This window comes from Hylaeus volcanicus, chromosome 3, assembly GCF_026283585.1.
Source record: "Hylaeus volcanicus isolate JK05 chromosome 3, UHH_iyHylVolc1.0_haploid, whole genome shotgun sequence".
NCBI lineage: Eukaryota > Metazoa > Arthropoda > Insecta > Hymenoptera > Colletidae > Hylaeus > Hylaeus volcanicus.
Genome location: NC_071978.1, coordinates 149,456 through 166,200, shown reverse-complemented (window position 1 = coordinate 166,200; position 16,745 = coordinate 149,456). Strand labels below are relative to the sequence as shown.

The following is a 16,745-nucleotide window of genomic DNA, read 5'->3' as shown; positions in this document are numbered from 1 at the left end:
GAGAGAGGGAGAGAGGGAGAGAGGGAGAGAGGGAGAGAGGGAGAGAGAGAGAGAGGTTGGGAAAATAAAAGTCCATGATGAATCGAGACGAAGCGTTGGGAAAAATTTCTTTCCGTCGGCGACGCGTGTTGGACAGATTTTGCGCTAACCGGGCGGCTTTTGATTACGAACAACTTGTGCCGATGTCGAGGATTATCTCTGTCGGTATATTAAACGGAAAGTTAAGTAGTTCCTAGAACGGAGAATATGGCGGTTGAGTTTCGTGCCTCGTCCATTTATACGAAAACGAAGCGATCGATGGATGTTTGCTTTGCTGATCTATCGACTTTTCGTATTCGAGACTCGAGAGAACAGTTTTATCGCTTGGGAATGAAACGAGAAGGCTACAATTTCCGTTGAGGATTTCGATGGTATGTCCTTTCATCAAGGATGTCTGGGAGAAAACTAAATACATAGGTAATCCTAATTGCGACCGAATGGACAAGCCACGATGAGAAAGAAGAATATAAGAGCTTTAAAACCGAGACAGTCTTTGCTTCGAGACAATAGCCGGCTACTGCTGTGCTCTCAGATTTTTCTCTTCACCGACAGCTTTTCCTCTCATCTTTCTGAAACACCGACCGAGTGAGTGAATTTTATGAATTATTTATTCGCGTATCCGTGAGTAAAGTAGCGTTGCACGACTCAAACTACGTATACTCGACGATGATTATCGGCGTTCATCAAGTCGCGACGTAGTCAAAATGTTTTAGACGAAACGATTGAAAAGGGGTGCAATCGGACCTTTGAAAATGCTCAGCCCTCGCGACGGATTCCACGGAGAGGGTTGGCTTTTGTTTCAGCTCGGATGGACTTATCGGAGTGGGTTGTTGCCGGTCGGTTTGTTTTCCTAGAACGTGACGCGACGCGATGCCGACGGTGGCTCGCAGTCCAGCGTTGCACTTTGTGAGGAGGATCCATTTAATTTCGTACATTTCATTCCCGGGCTGGGTACGTCGTCAGAGATACGAGAAGCAGGAAGGAAGAGGAGCCGGGTTAATGTACGAGCTACGGGGTCGGTCTTTTCAGTCGCGGAATCTAAACGGCCCTTTCTGAATAAGACGCTACCGAAGACGGAAGGAAGCGAGGCGGATACCCCGTTAGACGAGAAACTCGTAAATAATTTTGGTCTACTGGTAGTTTGGTTAAAGAAGACTTTTTAGCGAGTTTTCGGAGCTCCCAGACGTGACTCTAAAAAAAAGAAGACAAAACAGAGAAACTCGGAAGATCGTTCCACGAAAACGAGATCGATTCGTTCGTTTCGCCGCGCGTGAAACGGCGTGGAGCGGCCGCGGCCGCGGCCACGGCCCTTGGAAACGAAACCGACGGAAAGGCATACTTCTAACGCGTCCTTATCTGTAAGCTTATGCAAATGCCGAGCAGTTTGCCACGAGGATTTGCATACGCTAGCTCGACGATCTATATGGGATCATGTCTAGGCATAATCTCGGGAAGCCCTGCAGTTATGCAGTGGTTTCCCGAGTAGTCGCGTTTGTAGCCGCCTCTTTTCCAACCTCGTCGCCGCACCATATCGCCTTTACCGAAATAAAGACGAGAGAGTTTCTTTGCTTTGCAAAACCGTGTTTTCTCGGGTACTACGTTTCTCGTCGACTCGGATCAACCTTGACGATCCAGCGATCCGGCGAAGCAGCTCGTCGATCTACCAAACATGTTCGTCGGTTCCGAAACAGTTTTGACAGGCTGGAGAATGGATAGACACTTTGAAAAGGAAACTGTGCTTTTCACGGCCTATTTTCTAACTCGGTTACGAGGTGCTTTAATACGACGGAAAGTTACTTTCCAGACAACTTGGCCCCCGTGGTTTCGCGACGATAGCGTTGATTAATTTGTTCCGAAATGGCTTATATGGCTGCTGTGGCAAACTGGGAATGCAATCGGGGGCGGATGCGGTCACCGTTAGCCGTGTCGCGGAACTCTTAGTCGAGTCGAGAGGATGGCGGAGAGCGAATGAGTGAATGAGTGAATGAGTGAAGGAGTGAAGGAGTGCCGGAACTTTTGCATAGTTTCCACGGCTGTTGAGTTGCGACTGCGAGGTGTTTATCTTTCCGATTAATTATCACTGGTTAACTTGTACAAAAGTTTTTCGAAAAAAAAGTCAACGACTGTTGACGCGGCTTTTCCAGAAAATAAAGATGACGTGTTAGCCAGAAAAATCATACCGTTCATCGTAACGACATTTATTCCGTTGTCGATGAAATTATTTATTCGAGTATAAGATCGACGAGGATCGCGATAACGCGTCGCGAAGCGATGCGATTCCAGTCACGCGTCGAGTCTTGCAATTAAATTGCGTAACATTTTTCGCGAGTCGCGACCAACGATCGCGTCTCTTATTTCAAGAACCTGTCTGATCCATTCTCCATAGACGACGAGACTCGAGACTATCGTTTTTTTCTCGCGAGTGTCGGCAAAAGTTGAAAGTAGGGAAAGTTTGAAAAGTCTGGTAATCACGGAGGCCGGTTCCGAGGTTAACGAGCAACGCCACTGCCACTGCCAAAGCCAACGCTGCGAGCATTACCACCGGGAATCGAGTTTACGTTTCCCCTGATGTATAGGTATTTCCATCCCGTGACGTATGATTTAGACGTGACGCAGGCTACGCGTTCCTCGCGGCCTCGAGATCACTGCCACGCGCAAACCTTGCTCCCCCGTTCTCATCTCCGTCACTTTGACGCGACATATCGTCGAAACTTGCCGGTTTTACGGTTAGACCAAACTTACCCGAACGTCCACATACGAAGAAAAGATGAACATGCTCGAGCTAATATGCATGTATCTGTATCTCTACTCTTTCTGCACGTTCGTTGAGTACATTTGTCGAAAATTCATTTCGTTCAAGAAGCGAAAGTTGAGCGGAACGAGAAGCCAGCCCCTCGAGTCAACGGCGACTTTTAAAACTCCTCTTTGCGAGCGGGCCCAATTTAATTATACCGAAACGTTAACCCTCCTCTCCTTCTTCTTCGAGGAAGAACTGCATGCAATTCGAACTCGATTCGTTTCGATCGTATTTCGTTTAGCCCATCTTGACTTTAATAATGCTTTCTCCGCGTTCTCAACCTCTTTCTCACGATTCGATATCGGCCGCGCCGTCCGCGCCGAGTAAAAAAATCGGAAAACGACGATAGTTGGCTATGAAAATGAAAAGTTTGAATAAAAGTTGAAGCAACGCGACGCGCGACGGGACGCGCCTAGTCGTTTAGTAATCGAATAATACTTGGCTCGGCGCGGGCAAGGCCAATCTCGACTCGGTTGGCCAAGTTTTCAATCAACTCGTACACGATGGGTAGCTGGTATCATTGCCGACTGGTCAGATCGTAGAGAATAAACGAAACCATCACCTGTTACAAAGTCGTCGCCTTAACGGTACAAAATATACGCGTAAAAGAGATATTCTACCGTTTTAAACTTAATAAGCGAGAGGGTCCGTCGAGACTCGGATGAATCCGATTCCGGGCGAATCGGGCCGATGTGCGATACAGCGACTCGTTTCGCCCTTGTAGCCCGTTGTTTGGGCTTAACGAGCATTCTCGTCTGGAAGTTTAGCTCTCTCGCCGGCTTGATTGTGATCGAATACACGTATTCGAGTCGCGTACACGTAAGAACAATTTCCAAATTTTCTACCAACAGATCGGCTTTCGCACAATCGATTCGATTGTACGGGCCGGCAACGAATCTTGGTTAAAAGTCCAATCGCATTCTCGTTTCGCGTAAGTCACGCTGTCAACGTGTTCCGTTACGAGGATCGATGCTTCTACAGCCAGTCGTTCCGTTCGTTGCCATGCCGCATGCCGCATGCCGCATGCCGCATGCCACATGCCGATGCCGGTCCGCCTCGAAGAGAGCGCGTCGTCGTCGATTCGCGTCGACCTGGCTGAACGTATCGTATCCGTGTGCATCCGATCCGAACGGAATAGCGAATCGCACCAGGCACACGGAATCGTAGCCCGTCGTCACAGGACGACGCTTGATAAGTCGCCCTAATTCGAATCTTATCGGAACGCGAACCAAGCGTACGAGCCGACTACCGGGTGCCTGGAAAATCTTCGATAAGTTTCAAAGTTTGTACGCAGCTTCGAGTGTAGTCTGAACGTCTGAAATCGATGCGTTACCATTTAGATTTCATACGACGCGAATCGGTTCGGGCAACGGTTTTAGTTAGGACTCGATTGTTCCTGTTGGACATCGCGCTGAAATTGCTCGCGTTTAAGCTACGATGGCACGACTTTCATGTGCCGTCGGGGAAGATTTACCGACTTCAGCTTTCGTCAGCTACCGATACCGGATGATACAGGACTGATAGAGTGTCAAACGTACCGAGGATAATCCGGGAAGGAATTGGCCCTGTGCGCAGAATTAGCGACACCCGGTACCTCTACTGCCGCGGTGAAACGAACGCGTCCGATTATTCGCGTGGAATTTCACTTAAAAGTTTTGCCGAGACGTTCGGACGACGAACGACGCGACGTAACGAGGCCTCCTTTCTAACCGACGCGACGCGCACAATTTCCGCGAGTAATATCGATTTATCGACGAAATTCCTCCAAGTATTTAGTCGGTAGAAAAAATTCTTTCTATCTCTCGACGCTGTTTAATACTTGCGCGACCGATATCGCGTCTTAATTTAAATCTCGAGTTGGTATTTCGCGTTTACGCAAACTTGGACACGCGTAAACGAAATATCGATCGCAGAGTTAATGGACGACATTAAGAAAAAACTTGAGTGAACAGTTTCCATGGTTGTAAACGTAAAGCCAGGATAACCGTGGCGCGCGAGTGGCGAGGATGACGAACCGGCGCGGCGCCAGACGACCACGCCGATTGAAAATAAAGACAAACGAGAGACCGCGCGCGACATTATGCGAGCTTCCACTCGAAAGAATAATTTGTCAAAGGAACTTGGCGAGGTGTCCCTTTTCGGTTCGTCTTCGTTTTGCGGGAGAAAAAAGCGAGCCGTGTGAAAGGCCGTCTCCGTCGCGTTTCTCACACCTGGTCCCACCTGTCCGCGAACGCGAACGCCAGCTCACCTTCATCCTCCGTCTTTCGTTTACCTTTTTCATGGCTTTTACGTTTCGCTACCTACGAGTCTTTTTTTTCCCTGTCTTCCTTTTTTTTCCTCTCGCGGAAAGATTTTTCTCGACCGATGAAGCATCATCCGCTCCGCTCCGCTTCTCCGAAGGTAATAGAGGTATTCGATGTGGCTCGCAAAGAAACACGTGTTCGCTTGCGTTACGTTCGATGAGCCGTTAATCGTGTATTTGGATACGATCGTAAAGCCACGCGATCCATACTCTAAGCGCAAGTCGAGTACGTTGAATTCCGTTTGGTTACAGATCCGGAACAGAGTCGCCGTTATGAGGCGCGTACCGTGGACCTCGGTGTTTCTCCGAGTACTTTTGCTGATTTCGTTGCTTTCCTCGACTCAATCCGCCTCGACGAGATCCCGGGGGAAGAAGAAGATCGCCAAGGAAACCAAAGAAATAAACGTTTGCGAAATCGAGGATCAAGACACGCCAATCTATTGCTACTGCAACAATAACGCCGTCAGAAACGCAACGGAGGCGAAATGTTTGGTCCTGAGATCGTTCGACTCGAACGATCCGACGTGGGACTACTTTGGCTCGCAAATCTACCTGGAGGAGCTGACCTTCAACGTCAAGATGTTCAACGGTCTAGAAACTCTAGAGTACATCCCCACTCAGCTGTTGCGACGTCTCAAGAACCTGCGGAAAATCACCTTTCACTATGCGAAAATCGACCAGCTGCCAGAGTACGCGTTTTCGAATCTCTCGACAATCGCGTACATCGACTTGAACAAAAATTCCATCTCCTCGTTGAGAATGCACGCGTTCGAAAACATGACAAATCTGACGGTCGTTGCTTTGAACGAAAATCGGATCACCGAGATTAACAGGTACGTTGATTCCAATTTGCGTTTACGGACGATACGAATAGGTACGGTTCGAAGAATGCTGCAACGAGCAAAGTTTACGATATAAGTATACCTGTACTGTACATACATACATGATCGTCGTCGCGATAACACCGACTATGTTATTCTGATTCGCAGGGACACGTTTGTCGATTTGCCGTCGCTAAAGAGACTCCTCCTCTCTCACAATAACATCAGCACACTGCACGACAAAGCGTTCAAGCATCTGATCACTCTGGAGGAGTTGGAGCTATCCGACAATCGAATACAGGTGATAACCGGTGATAGTTTTCACAGTTTGAGAAATCTGCTTCGACTAGACCTTCGAAACAATTTAATCGACATGATCGGCGACCGAACTTTCATCGAGATGCCGTCCCTGCGAGATCTCGAGCTGGATTCGAACAAGATCGTATACATCTCGGAGAAAGCGCTCCAAGGGCTGAGAAATCTGAGAAAACTTAGTCTTAGCGACAACAAGCTGATTACTCTTGAGCCGGACTTTCTGGCCGGAGCACCGGGTGTTTACTTTCTGGACCTCAGGGATAATCAGCTCAAGACGATAACCTTCGATAACGTCAAACCGATCGTGAGCAACATGTACAACAGTACCAGCCACTTGTTCTTAAACGGTAAGTAAATCAACCGAATTATGGCGAATCGATGCCGATGCCGATGCTGCGAGAAATCGTACACGCGATAACGTTAACGCTGTCGCGGTGACGTTGTTCGCGTAACGTGCCCGCGTAACGTGCCCGCCTCCGATTCATTTAAATAAATAATGTGCTCGGGCAGAACCAATCAGTCCGGAACGAACAAACGGACGAACGATAGAGCTACTCCAAGTTCGTGCCGATACCGAGTCGGCATCGTTTCTATCGGTGAATGCTCGCAAACGCAACCATTGCCCTCCTTTTCGCAAACGATACGTTATCGAGGGAACATTGCGCGCACCGTAGCCCGTTGCCCCGAAGCTGTCGAATAATGGGATTCGAAACGTAGCCCGAAGGTAATAATTTTCGTACGTCGAAACATTGCGTGCGAACTGTAAATTATCGGAGAGCATCGAGAGATCTAGCGACGAGAGCGCCGAGCAAAATAAATGATAACCAACTCAGACGCAGCTTCGATGAAGCTCTTTGGGTAGCTAGCTATACTCGTATCCTACCGTTCGTAAAACATTATACATAGTTACTCCAACGAGTCTACCGCAATGCGTCGCGTCGTCGCGATTCTTCGCGTTAACGAGATATTTTTGCGACACGCGTCTAAACGTAGGGCCAATCATCGACGGCGGCGGCGACGGCGGCGGCGTCGTTTTCATTGCTCTTTCTATTCTAAGAATCAAAATTATTAATAGTTTCTCGAAGCGTAACTACGATGAAAAACGTGATCGAGAACGAAATAATTTAAACGTGCTCCCGTGCATCGAAGAAACGAAAGATTGCAACCAGGTTACACATATAGGCACGCGAAAAAGTACTTTCCATCCATTCCACGTGGATTTATGCATCCGCGGTGTCCCGTAAAAATGTTCTCCAAAACGTTGCACCCGTGACCGCGTCGTTTCGTTATTGTCAGTCTGGCGCGCCTTATAAAACAGAAAGCGTCGTTATTTAAGTTTAACGATCGCCAATAAAAATTTACCGTTACCGCAGACATTACGCCTTTGCCGAACGGAACAAACCAAACGATAGCCTTTAAATGAAATCGGCCGACCCTAACGTATATATAATATATTTATTTACAGAGTATTTTCGACAACGATAGTTTACTTTCTCATGGATCGAACGTCTCGTTCCCCGTGCATCTTCCATTGAAAAAAAGAGGTCTGAATCGGGGCTGTACGCACCCCTTGTCGAATAATCTGCAAACAACGATCGCAACGGCACGCGCCTTCTTCCCCTTCCTCCAGATGCGAAACGCTTACCTACCACGAGGCTCAAGTTTATCCCTTTCGATTATTAATGTTTTCGGTTGCCCGGAACATTTACGAACCTGACAAAAATATCGAATCGTCGCGTTTATTAACGCCGACATAGCCGATCGAGCGGTAGGCTTTTAAAAAATTCACCAATACCGACGACGCGGACGCCAACAGCCGTTCAAACATGTACGAGACTTTCGCTTCTTCCGTTTATTTATGTACAAGGCTTCGTCGGCAACAGCTCGAACGTGAACCATCGTTTTTATATTCGACGAAACTGCGAGCCAGCCAAGCTCCCTCGCCCCGCGCATTGTTTTTCGTGAAAAAAGCTCTGAATTCTCGTTCTTATTCGAATCGAACCCTCTCTGGATCGAGACTACCGACCGCGCCGGCGCCGTATGCGTGCAACCGACGCGACGCGACGCGACGCGCCCCGCCGACGGAAAGAGACCGAGCGATTTCCCACGAGATCGTGCAGTATGCACGAGTACCGTACAAAATGTTGGAGCGCGTGTAAGCCGATCGACGACGCCATGTGGCTGGCTCGCGTCGAGACGCATTGTACGCTACTTCCGTAAAACAATGGGGGAATCGCCTTTTAATAAATAGAACGGATTACGTCATACAGAGACATGGTCGGACGGTGATTCTATAGGAAAACGTGGCAAAGAACGTAGACTGGGTGACTGGGCACGTTTTTTCATTTTTAACCCCTCCCCTCCCCCACCCCTCGAATTGAACTCCATACTCCAACTCTCTCACTCTCACTCCCTCGCACGCGCTTCCCTTTTTCGAGACTCGATTCGCTGTTTAAACCGATTACTCGTGTAGTCGAACGAGGGGATTAAAAATATTATGCTCCGATCGTTTCGCATAATGGGAAGCGCGTACAAAGATGAAACGCCAAAATTCGATAAATGTACGGAAATTTGATTTCGAGCAAGCGAGACTTGGCGCGACCTAACGAGCTGCGTTTCGATTCGATTCGTTACCCTCGAAAACGCTTTCTCCAGCCCCGAATGGAATGTCGTAACGAAACGCGGGACCCGCGAGAAGATCGAGGATCGAGCGATAGCAATTTTCGCTCGACGAGCTTTTTTATTTGAAACCGCGATTTCAATGGAACCTCGATCGTCATCGAATGCCTCGGTAATGCTATCCAATGATTGTGATCTGAATTTCGAATCCATAGATTTTTCGTTTTGTTCCGTTAAAATTGCTCGTAAAACGATAGGTAAACGCAGGATCTCCAGAAACGGCGCGATGCTCGTGGATCGGCTCGGTTAGCGGTACAACAGCGGTAGACAAGGGACGAGGAACACATCTGGCCGGATTAGAATCTGACCTTCGTAATCGCTTTAAAACCGACCTGTAATTTATTCGGTGCACGGCTCGACCTCTGGTTCGACGCTCCTCCAGTGGCTCTAGTCGATGCTCGGTCCTGCGGAAAAATCGACGACCCCTTTGCTCTTGCTGGGTTAGGACTCGCAGCGCGGATAACCAACGCCACCGAGAGGATATCGATCCAACCGGTGCGATACTCGATACGAGCCTACTCGAATTTCTATGAGAGAGTTTATTTTTCTCCGGTTTTCCTCGCGTCTCTGTCGCAGTCTCCTTTATCTTGGCCCTCGGGTTGCTTCCAAGTCTCGGAAAATTTCAGGGAAACGTTCGTACGGTCGCTTTGATCTCGTCTTGTCTTGTCTCGTTTCGTCTCGCCTCGCCTCGCCTCGCCAGGTATCAAAGAAGCGTCAACGTCCCGTTCGAAGAGGAAATTTGTTCCAATAAGTTTCAACAGCTTTTTCGATATCATCGTTGCGGTTCATTCCGGGATAAAGACAACCCTTCGAGCGGAATCGCGAATGACAGATCGACGCGCTGCGCCACGCCGACACCGACGCTTCTCTGTCGTTTCTCCGTTCCGCTACTTTCTCGTTGATGGATGATTTTCCAACGATTCGTCTGGTATATGGTTCGCGCGTGCGATACGCGTCGAAAATTCCATGTTTGTGGTCTCTATTGCGACAGATGTAATCGGCCGCGACAAAGGTATGTAGTATGTAGTATGTAGTATGTAGTACGCGTACCGATTGTTTGGAACATGACGGGAACGGAAACGGAAAAGGTATCCGAAAGGCGAGTTGCCGCGTCGGCGATGCTTTCTAGAATCGCGTGGCCGATCACCCTCGAGATAGCCGCGTTCCAATTAGCGCGCTCGAATCGCGGTAGCACGCTCCACGCAGCCCTGGGGCCTAATGGTACGCGACTCGACTCTCCCCGTATCCGGTATACCCTGAAGAACGCGCTCGCTCCATCCCTCGAGCGACCAACAATAGTCCGCTGATTTTACATTCGTCAACGGGGGTAACGTAGCCGTAACCCGTAACCCCAAGCTCGGACAAGCTCGGTCGCGGCCTTTCCCCTTCGACGCACGCTTCTATCCCTGCCCCTCTGTTTTCTTTTCTATTTTTCTTTTATTGTTATCCTCTCCGGGTGGATAGCGGGTCGGTGATTCCGCGCCGATGTTTTGACGTAATCCCATAAAGCGCGTTATTCTTGCGTAAATAGCCGTTATGCCGCCGCCGCCGCCACCTCTGCGAGGGTTGGACAGCGATACATGCGTTGAACGGGCCTGTGACCAAGCTTGCGGTGGAACAGATCCAATTAATTGCGAAAACGTTACAGGGAAGGATCGTGATGGGAAAGTTGGGGTCGACATCGAACGTAAACCGGAAACATGGTTGCCTTCGGACTCCGGACCGCTCGCTGCCGTGGATTCTTTATACCGTATAAAATGATTGGATTTGATTGCTGGCTTCGGCCAACTCGCAGAATTTTCACTTTCTTCTCTTCGAGTGGTCGTAGTCGGCTCGGTCATCGTGACGCAACATTTCAACGAGCGAACAAATGCCTTGGCCGTTTCAGCCAATGTATTCTATTAACGCGCTCTCGCGGCCCATGGACTGTAATTAATTTCGTGGTAGAAAAAACAGCCCGTTAGCGCTGTTCTTCCCGCACCGGCCAATTGCTCGTAATCTCCTTCTTCGTGCTTGTCGGAGGATCACTCGTCACTCCCTTTCTCTAGAGACCTCCCGATGCGAGTTCCAAGTCGATGTAATAACAACGTGACCAGCTATTACAACTTTTTAGGTCATCGCGAGAGTCGCGTGCTTCTCAAAGTATTATGCAAAGATGTCGCAGAGTGAGGCGAAGAAACGCAAAGAAAGTAATAATATCGTTGGAAAGTAATTGCTTGCTTGCGTGCGTGCGTGCATGCATGCGTTGAATGCTTTTTACGTGAGATCCAATGGTATCGTCGAAGGGGTAGAAAAGTGCGCGGTTCGTTTAACGGAAGCCCGGGGAAGAAATCTCATCGGATCGCTCGATAGACGTGTAAAACCTCGCACGGTTACATCGAGAGCATCGATGCGCTCGCTCCTTTTCCAGACGCGTGCACCTAAACGATCGCAAACGATTCACGCGACCCGTCGCGTCGCGTCGCGTCGCGTCCATTCCTCCAATCCAATCGTTTCCCTGTAATCGACGATTATATTGGCGTTGCGCTATACCCGTTTTAGTACTCGACGACTCGACGAAAGTCCGGGAGTCAACGATGCGTAATTTTTTTGTTCCATGCCGGAAAACTCGATATTGTGCCGTGGCATATGATCAAACAAAACATCTTTGCCCGTGTTTGCCGAGTTAATGCCTGTTGGAAGCCGAGCCGAACCGAGCCGAACCGAGCCGAGCCACGCGCATCGTGCTTGTCCCGGAGAATAAGGTGGCGCACGGAAATTCGTCCCGTGGAACACGGAAAATAAATAGTATAACAGAGGGACGTAAGAGACCGAGCCAAGGGAGCGACAATTTGGACAGCGTTCCCCCATCGATCTTAGCAGGGGGTCGTTATATCGAGTGGTAATGCGATTCATGCGCGTTAATGAACGCTTCCACGCATCCCTTCGACTCGGACCAAGCCGTCGCTTCGGACGAATCTCGATTGATGCTCGTATCTGCGAGGTGTCATCGAAATTCGATCATTTCTTTATGAAACTTTGCACGTCGATCCGATATTGTGAGAATAGCGCTATCGCGGCAAATCAATCTCGATCCCCTTAGAAGACCCCTCGCCAAGTTTCCAGGTGAAATTCGACTCGCGATAAACAAAACGACGCCGACGCCGACACGACGATTCCCTAGTGGCGCGAACAACCCCGTGGACTCGTCGGTTTCTTGGTCGCGTCCCGTTGCTTCGCTTCGGTCCCTCAAAAGAGCACGAGTCGATCGAAACGCAAGGCCTGTACGTTTATCGCGAGTTCGAGACCCCCGCAGGGTCCCGAATACGATGTATAAGTGAAAGAAGAAAAAAAAAACTCGCGACACTGGTTTCTGGTTATTAGCAGAGCCGGTTTGTGTACCTTCGCGATGGGGAGTCAAAATATAATTAAAGGTTCGCCGGTGGCCGGCCTAAGGGAAGTGTTTTGGTTCCATTATAGCTTGCTTCCAGCCCCTGCGTTCGAACCCCTTCGGTCCTCGAAACCCGCGACTGGTCTACAATTACGCTCCTGGCCTTCTAGTCGGCTATAAATTTCGATGCATGCATATTCAAACCGTACAACGTGTCTCTCCAACCCTTGGCGAGAGCACCTCCTTTCTTACCGCGCCGCGCCGCGTTCCATCCCTACCGTGTGCTTTCTCGTTTTCTCGTTTTCTCGCTTTCTCGCTTTCTCGCTTTCTCCGTTGGTTCCCTTCTCCCGCTGTATGAAATAATCATGGAATTATTACCCTCCGGCCACGTATGCGTGTTTCTAGCGTCGAAATCTTGCGGAGGGCAACTGGGCTCGGCTCTGCTCGGCTCGATTTATAATGAGCAACAGCTAGACTTTAAAGGCCGCTTCCTCGCGCACCCTCTTTCACGGGGATTACTTTGGGGAGAAAGAAAAATTGTGCAAGTAATTCCAAAGGGTGCGGAAACACCAAACGCAGGCTTCCGCGTCGGCGTCGCGTCCCGTTAATTACTACAGATTAATTTTATTCTCGCGTCAACGGGCGTCCGTTTCTTTCGATCCCGGCATATCAACGATCCTCAACCCGCCTACTTATCTATGCGGTACGTTGCGACTCTCGTTGTCAATTTTTGTTGGACGAATCCATGGTAAATTTGTCCCAGAATAATCGATCCGTTGCGCGTTCTTTTCTCGAGCGCAAGTTTGCCGAGATGATTCACACCGATTACACTAGACACCGTCTACGCCCTCGTTCTAATCCATTAAAAGCACTTTAATAAATTGACAAACATATGAAATATCATACAACCGACCCCTTCCCTTTGCTCTTTGCATCCGTGTCTACGAACGAACGCGGACCGAGCGGGAATCTCCAATTTCTTATACGTACACGTGTACGTGTACGTGTGCGTGTACTAGATTAGGCCAACTGAAAACTTGGCGAGGAAGAAACACGGACCACGGAAAGTCGGAAGAAAAGTGTGTCGACTCGAAGAGGGAGAAACGAGAGGCACCGCGTCGCATCGTGGCCAAAGCCGAAGCGAGCCTCGAAATAACTTGACTTTCTTACTCGCGTTTCTTATTTATCGCGTTGCTATAATATTTGGGTATCGATGTACAAGGAAAAGTTGGCAAATGATAAATATCGGAAAACAGAGAAATAAAAGCTCGAGCGCGAAATATCGAGGATAACGCAAACATCGATTACCCGTTACCCGTTATCCATTAAAAAGCAGAATGGAAAAAGGCCACTTTTCGTTTCCACCGGAGGGTTTAATTTCATGCATTTAAATTACGCGTTCAAATCCAGGCTCATCGTAAATTTCCTCCAACTTTTTTCCCCCTGGTCGAATCGCTCGTGTTTTACAAACCGCTGAGCCGCGCCGCGCCGCTCCGCGCGACAAGTCGCCAATTTTCCGTTAAATTATTTCCCCCGTAACCGTTCCAACCATATCATTACCGATAACGACAACTCTCGAGTTGATCGGGAAATGAAACACTTTTAATTCCAAGACCGAAACACGACGATCCGAATGCCAGTAGACTGTTAAACCTCGGGATTGCTAAACCCGTACTCTGTAGCTATATTTGTAAATACAATGAAACGTAGCTACAGCCCCTGTGTGCCATGTCGATTCGTTCACTTGTCAGACGCTTGAGTCCATAAGTGTATTCATTGAAGTCTATAAGATTGATTATAAAAAGCCAGTAGCCTTCGACGTCGCGTTGTACAACCTTTATCCCGATAGAACATTTAACGAGTTGCAACCGATAATCAATTTTTCATGATTCGAGTTTCGAACGACTACACCTAGAATAATATGTGGAATAGATGCGCAACATTAGCTACGTTAACGTAACCGTCACGTTACGCGTTATTCGCGTAAACAAGTACAAATACATTGGCGACACCGATGCAGATATCTCGGGGCAGGAAGAGGGTGTTGCCGGCAGAGAAGCAGACTACCACGCCCTATCCCGAAAATTTCATCCTCCGAATGATTAAAACCTAATATAGGGACACGCCTACCGAACGATGTCCGTCGAACCCTAGGTTCGCGGCGTTCGTCCCCTGTTTCCATTTTCACCCTAACCATAACCACCTCCGTCACCTCTGCTGGCTCCGTTGGTTGCTCTTGTCACCCTGTGCCCTGTGCTCGCTTTCATCGCTCCTTTTCCTCTCGGATTCCGCTCCTTCCTTCTCTTTCCTCTGGTCCTTTTACCGAACGGTTCTCTCTTTCTCCTCTCTGTTTCAGCTCACTTTCACTCTCACGGGCTCCATCGTACATTTTTAAACGGTGCTTTTTTCAATTCCGTCTCCGTCGACTGTCCCAAGAGGATCGAGTTAACGTCCGCAAGCGACAGCAGCAGCGTCGAGAGAAAAAGCATTCGTCGCCAGGCGAGAATCCGTGGCACGATCCGAGGAGAAATCTTGACGGAAAATCGAAACTGCCTCGGTCGAGAGTATCGTTACCGCGATCGAGGTCCAGCACGCCGGCGCCGCCACCGTCCGCGATAACATCAAACATTTCGAATCTATAGCAAACAGTCTAGGCTTTCCATTCCTATTTGGTAGACGATCTTGCGACCGTACCAAATTACCAATTATCCTATCACTTTGATGACCGATAGCACCGCCAACAAACACTGTATCGCGATAAATGTGCGTCGAAAAGGAGAAAACACATGGAAACCGTATGGGATTTCGACATCTCGACCCCTTTCCACCGTTAAATATTCACGGTGTGTACGCGAAAGCGCGCGTGGGCAGACTTTAATTCCAGAATTAACGAACATGCCGTCCAAGTTGACACGATTAACCCTCGTTAGCCTGCATCACGATTATTTCACAAGAATGGGATTCGATGAAGATTAATAAAGACCATTAATAAAATTATCGAGACGCGTGATTTATGGATTATCGTATACGATATGTTATGTGAAAAGATTCTGATCGGTAGACCTCGACTGTCTAGTGTCCATGTCGGTTAGGTTTCGTCGCACCGCTTCGAGGCTTTTGCGTTTCCACTAAATCATCCGCCGCGAATCCTGCCTTTTCCGATCCATTCCCGACTGCTCGTCGTGCTTTCATCTCGATGGAGAAAGAAAACATAAAACGCGGAATCCGACTGCTTGCTTTCCAAAACCCACGAATCGCCCGCGTCCCGGCTCGACGGGACGCGACGCGACGCGACGCGACGCCGACGGGGCCCTACAACTATTATTCGACGTGGAACGATAACGCACAATTTTTATAGCAACAACAACAAAAAAGAAACAAGTAAAGAAAACAAGTTGTCGTCTAATGAAATATTGTTACATTTTCTTTTGTTTCGTTGTAGGCAATAATCTAATTTGCGACTGCAAACTGGCATGGATCTGGGCTTTAAGAAACGAAACAAAGAATAGAAAGCTGCGGGACGCCTTGGAAAAGCTCACTTGTTTCTTGGAGAGCAATAACGCATCGCGGAAGATCAACAACGCGGACCATGAATGGAACGAAGCTCTCGAGATTGCACGACATTCACCAAGTGGGTCGCACTGCTTAAACTTACTTCCACTTCTACTTCCACTCTCGCCAGTTATTCTGTATTTTGCACGATCCATGTTTCGCATCCGTTAAACTTTCTTGGCAATTTTTACGAGATTCTGACGCGGCTAGGATCCTCGTGTCTCGTGACGAGAACGATATTTCAAATTTCGAACGCGCTTGCCGCATATTTCCGATATCTATTGTAGGAGTCTAACCGAAAAATAAGGCACGGGGATTCGAAGCCACGATCCTCGGATCCACAGTCGACCGCTTTACCTACGCGACCAATCCCGTACCCTACGTTTCGTGTTTTTATTTGACTCCTTATTGTTGGGTATGGGAGGCGCGGATACTACACTCGGCTATCCTGAATTGATATTCATTCGCCCTCGAATGTCCGTTTTCTCGGGTTTCGCGTCTCAACAACAGTGCGCGCCGCGCCCTCTTTCGCGAGTGTACTCCCCTCTCTCTTTCTCTCTCGGGTTTTGCGTCTCAACAGCAGTGCGCTCTCTTTCGCGAGTGTACTCCCCTCTCTCTTTCTGGAACGGTGTTCTCTCTCAACGCCTCATTGTTGCCCGCTCCACCGTCCTTCGCGTGGCATTGTTGTTCATCGTCACTGGCCGGTCCTCTGCCGCTGTAACCCCCCATCCCGGACGAGCCCCAATATGTAGGAGTCTCAACGAAAAATAAGTTCGTGTGAAAGAGTTTTTAATGGTTTCGATCTTTCACACGAACTGTCATCTACCGCTGCCCGGCACTCACATAAATGACATTTGATGTTTCAGAAAA

General features: G+C 48.8%; 1 protein-coding gene across 6 annotated transcripts in view; it reads left to right on the top strand.

Annotated features, from left to right (window-relative positions):
- Nucleotides 1-16,745, top strand: part of LOC128873924 (ammonium transporter Rh type B) — a 45,288-nt gene that overhangs the window by 19,171 nt on the left and 9,372 nt on the right. For all 6 annotated transcript variants that reach the window (XR_008456525.1, XR_008456524.1, XR_008456520.1 and 3 more), the window contains exons 2-4: nt 5,391-5,971; nt 6,128-6,621; nt 15,766-15,954. The gene's annotated coding sequence lies outside the window, so the exon portion shown is untranslated. The remainder of the gene's footprint in view (nt 1-5,390; nt 5,972-6,127; nt 6,622-15,765; nt 15,955-16,745) is intronic.